This window comes from Argiope bruennichi, chromosome 9, assembly GCF_947563725.1.
Source record: "Argiope bruennichi chromosome 9, qqArgBrue1.1, whole genome shotgun sequence".
Classification (NCBI taxonomy): Eukaryota; Metazoa; Arthropoda; class Arachnida; order Araneae; family Araneidae; genus Argiope; species Argiope bruennichi.
The window spans coordinates 90225548-90231517 of record NC_079159.1 but is presented as its reverse complement, the minus strand read 5'-3'; positions in this window follow the sequence as shown (position 1 = coordinate 90231517).

The following is a 5970-nucleotide window of genomic DNA, read 5'->3' as shown; positions in this document are numbered from 1 at the left end:
AATATAGAAATATTTTAAATTTATAATATTGTTTTGAAATATATGATTTGGAATGATTCAAAGTATTTCTATGAATAATTTAGAAATATAGATAAAATTTATTTAATAAAAAGAAAAATTATAAAATTATTTGTCGATCTCGAGATTCGAACAGAAGACCAGCAAAATACAAAGACACACCCTGCCGATCTAGCGACCAAGAATCGCGCATTGAGAGCTTCTGAATGGTCAAAGACTCTCATTACGACTCGGCAATAAGTTTTAAGTATTGTATAAATCTGGTTTTAAAAGCACAATGCTAAGAATATTAATAGATTCTGCGCATGTGCGGGAACTTGACTCTTAAATTTCCGATAAAATATAGAAATATTTTAAATTTATAATATTGTTTTGAAATATATGATTTGGAATGATTCATAGTAACTCTTTGAATAATGGAGAAATAAAGATAAAATTTATTTTAAAAAAAGAAAAATTATAAAATTATTTGTCGATCTCGAGATTCGAACAGAAGACCAGGAAAATACAATGACACACCCTGCCGATCTAGCCACCAAGACTCGTGTATCGAGAGCTTCTGAATGGTCAAAGACTCTAATTACGACTCGGCAATGAGTTTTAAATATTGTGTAAATCTGGTTTTAAAAACAAAATGCTAAGAATATTAATAGATTCTGCGCATGTGCGCGAACTTGACTCTTAAAATTCCGATAAAATATAGAAATATTTTGAATTTAAAATATGGTTTTGAAATATATGATTTGGAATGATTCATAGTAACTGTATGAATAATGGAGAAATATAGATAAAATTTATTTGAAAAAAAAGAAAAATTATAAAATTATTTGTCGATCCCGAGATTCGAACAGAAGACCAGCAAAATACAATGACACACCCTGCCGATCTAGCCACCAAGACTCGTACCTCGAGAGTTTCTGAAGGGTCAAAGATTCTCATTACGACTCGGCAATAAGTTTTAAGTATTGTGTAAATCTGGTTTTCAAAGCACAATGCTAAGAATATTAATAGATTCTGCGCATGTGCGGGAACTTCACTCTTAAAATTCCGATAAAATATAGAAATATTTTAAATTTATAATATTGTTTTGAAATATATGATTTGGAATGATTCATAGTAACTCTTTGAATAATGGAGAAATAAAGATAAAATTTATTTAAAAAAAAAGAAAAATTATAAAATTATTTGTCGATCTCGAGATTCGAACAGAAGACCAGCAAAATACAAGGTTTTAAAAGCACAATGTTAAGAATATTAATAGATTCTGAGCATTTGCGCGAACTTGACTCTTAAAATTCCGATAAAATATAGAAATATTTTAAATTTATAATATTGTTTTGAAATATATTATTTGGAATGATACATAGTAACTCTATGAATAATGAAGAAATATAGATAAAATTTATTTAAAAAAAAGAAAAATTATAAAATTATTTGTCGATCTCGAGATTCGAACAGAAGACCAGCAAAATACAATCACACTCCCTGCCGATCTAGCCACCAAGACTCGTACCTCGAGATCTTCTGAAGGGTCAAAGATTCTTATTACGACTCGGCAATAAGTTTTAAGTATTGTATAAATCTGGTTTTAAAAGCACAATGCTAAAAATATTAATAGATTCTGCGCATGTGCGGGAACTTGACTCTTAAAATTCCGATAAATTATAGAAATATTTTAAATTTATAATATTGTTTTGAAATATATGATTTGGAATGATTCATAGTAACTCTTTGAATAATGGAGAAATAAAGATAAAATTTATTTAAAAAAAAGAAAAATTATAAAATTATTCGTCGATCTCGAGATTCGAACAGAAGACCAGCAAAATACAATGACACACCCTGCCGATCTAGCCAACAAGACTCGTGTATCGAGAGCTTCTGAATGGTCAAATATTCTCATTACGACTCGGCAATAAGTTTTAAGTATTGTGTAAATCTTGTTTTAAAAGCACAATTTTAAGAATATTAATAGATTCTTCGCATGTGCGCGAACTTGACTTTTAAAATTCTGATAAAATATAGAAATATATTTAACTTATAATATTGTTTTAGAATATATGATTTGGAATGATTCATAGTAACTCTATTAATAATGGAGAAATATAGATAAAATTTATTAAAAAAAAGAAAATTTATAAATTATTTTTCGATCTCGAGATTCGAACAGAAAACCAGCAAAATACAATGACACACCCGGCCGATCAAGCCACCATGACTCGTGTATCGAGAGCTTCTGAATGGTCAAAGACTCTAATTACGACTCGGCAATGAGTTTTAAATATTGTGTAAATCTGGTTTTAAAAGCACAATGCTAAGAATATTAATAGATTCTGCGCATGTGCGGGAACTTCACTCTTAAAATTCCGATAAAATATAGAAATATTTTAAATTTAAAATATGGTTTTGAAATATAGGATTTGGAATGATTCATAGTATTTCTATGAATAATTTAGAAATATAGATAAAATTTATTTAATAAAAAGAAAAATTATAAAATTATTTGTCGATCTCAGGATTCGAACAGAAGACCAGCAAAATACAATGACACACCCTGCCGATGTAGCCACCAAGACTCGTGCATTGAGAGCTTCTGAATGGTCAAAGACTCTCATTACGACTCGGCAATAAGTTTTAAGTATTGTGTAAATCTGGTTTTAAAAGCACAATGCTAAGAATATTAATAGATTCTGCGCATGTGCGCGAACTTGACTCTTAAAATTCCGATAAAATATAGAAATATTTTAAATGTATAATATTGTTTTGAAATATATGATTTGCAATGATTCATAGTAACTCTATGAATAATGAAGAAATATAGATAAAATTTATTTAAAAAAAAGAAAAATTATAAAATTATTTGTCGATCTCGAGATTCGAACAGAAGACTAGCAAAGTACAATCACACTCCCTGCCGATCTAGCCACCAAGACTCGTACCTCGAGATCTTCTGAAGGGTCAAAGATTCTTATTACGACTCGGCAATAAGTTTTAAGTATTGTATAAATCTGGTTTTAAAAGCACAATGCTAAGAATATTAATAGATTCTGCGCATGTGCGGGAACTTGACTCTTAAATTTCCGATAAAATATAGAAATATTTTAAATTTATAATATTGTTTTGAAATATATGATTTGGAATGATTCATAGTAACTCTTTGAATAATGGAGAAATAAAGATAAAATTTATTTAAAAAAAAGAAAAATTATAAAATTATTTGTTGATCTCGAGATTCGAACAGAAGACTAGAAAAATACAATGACACACCCTGCCGATCTAGCCACCAAGCCTCGTGTATCGAGAGCTTCTAAATGGTCAAAGATTCTCATTACGACTCGGCAATAAGTTTTAAGTATTGTGTAAATCTGGTTTTAAGAGCACAATGCTAAGAATATTAATAGATTCTGCGCATGTGCGGGAACTTCACTCTTAAAATTCCGATAAAATATAGAAATATTTTAAATTTATAATATTGTTTTGAAATATATTATTTGGAATGATGCATATTAACTCTATGAATAATTGAGAAACATAGATAAAATTTATTTAAAAAAAAGAAAAATTAAAAAATTATTTGTCGATCTCGAGATTCGAACAGAAGACCAGCAAAATACAATGACACGCCCTGCCGATCTAGCCACCAAGACTCGTGTATCGAGAGCTTCTGAATGGTCAAAGACTCTAATTACGACTCGGCAATGAGTTTTAAATATTGTGTAAATCTGGTTTTATAAGCAAAATGCTAAGAATATTAATAGATTCTGCGCATGTGCGCGAACTTGACTCTTAAAATTCCGATAAAATATAGAAATATTTTGAATTTAAAATATGGTTTTGAAATATATGATTTGGAATGATTCATAGTAACTCTATGAATAATGGAGAAATATAGATAAAATTTATTTGAAAAAAAGAAAAATTATAAAATTATTTGTCGATCCCGAGATTCGAACTGAAGACCAGCAAAATACAATGACACACCCTGCCGATCTAGCCACCAAGACTCGTACCTCGAGAGTTTCTGAAGGGTCAAAGATTCTCATTACGACTCGGCAATAAGTTTTAAGTATTGTGTAAATCTGGTTTTAAGAGCACAATGCTAAGAATATTAATAGATTCTGCGCATGTGCGGGAACTTCACTCTTAAAATTCCGATAAAATATAGAAATATTTTAAATTTATAATATTGTTTTGAAATATATTATTTGGAATGATGCATATTAACTCTATGAATAATTGAGAAACATAGATAAAATTTATTTAAAAAAAAGAAAAATTAAAAAATTATTTGTCGATCTCGAGATTCGAACAGAAGACTAGAAAAATACAATGACACACCCTGCCGATCTAGCCACCAAGACTCGTGTATCGAGAGCTTCTGAATGGTCAAAGACTCTAATTACGACTCGGCAATGAGTTTTAAATATTGTGTAAATCTGGTTTTATAAGCAAAATGCTAAGAATATTAATAGATTCTGCGCATGTGCGCGAACTTGACTCTTAAAATTCCGATAAAATATAGAAATATTTTGAATTTAAAATATGGTTTTGAAATATATGATTTGGAATGATTCATAGTAACTCTATGAATAATGGAGAAATATAGATAAAATTTATTTGAAAAAAAGAAAAATTATAAAATTATTTGTCGATCCCGAGATTCGAACTGAAGACCAGCAAAATACAATGACACACCCTGCCGATCTAGCCACCAAGACTCGTACCTCGAGAGTTTCTGAAGGGTCAAAGATTCTCATTACGACTCGGCAATAAGTTTTATGTATTGTGTAAATCTGGTTTTAAAAGCACAATGCTAAGAATATTAATAGATTCTGCTCATGTGCGGGAACTTCACTCTTAAAATTCCGATAAAATATAGAAATATTTTAAATTTATAATATTGTTTTGAAATATATTATTTGGAATGATGCATAGTAACTCTATGAATAATTGAGAAATATAGATAAAATTTATTTAAAAAAAAGTAAAATTAAAAAATTATTTGTCGATCTCGAGATTCGAACAGATGACCAGCAAAATACAATGACACACAATGCCGATCTAGCCACCAAGACTCGTGCATTGAGAGCTTCTGAATGGTCAAAGACTCTCATTACGACTCGGCGATGAGTTTTAAATATTGTGTAAATCTGGTTTTAAAAGCAAAATGCTAAGAATATTAATAGATTCTGCGCATGTGCGCGAACTTGACTCTTAAATTTCCGATAAAATATAGAAATATATTAAATTTATAATATTGTTTTGAAATATATGATTTGGAATGATTCATAGTAACTCTATGAATAATGGAGAAATATATAAAAAATTTATTTGAAAAAAAGGAAAATTATAAAATTATTTGTCGATCCCGAGATTCGAACAGAAGACCAGCAAAATACAATGACACACCCTGCCGATCTAGCCACCAAGACTCGTACCTCGAGATCTTCTGAAGGGTCAAAGATTCTCATTACGACTCGGCAATAAGTTTTAAGTATTGTGTAAATCTGGTTTTAAAAGCACAATGCTAAGAATATTAATAGATTCTGTGCATGTGCGCGAACTTGACTCTTAAAATTCCGATAAAATATAGAAATATTTTAAATGTATAATATTGTTTTGAAATATATGATTTGGAATGATTCATAGTAACTCTATGAATAATGAAGAAATATAGATAAAATTTATTAAAAAAAAGAAAATTTATAAATTATTTTTCGATCTCGAGATTCGAACAGAAAACCAGCAAAATACAATGACACACCCGGCCGATCTAGCCACCATGACTCGTGTATCGAGAGCTTCTGAATGGTCAAAGACTCTAATTACGACTCGGCAATGAGTTTTAAATATTGTGTAAATCTGGTTTTAAAAGCACAATGCTAAGAATATTAATAGATTCTGCTCATGTGCGGGAACTTCACTCTTAAAATTCCGATAAAATATAGAAAT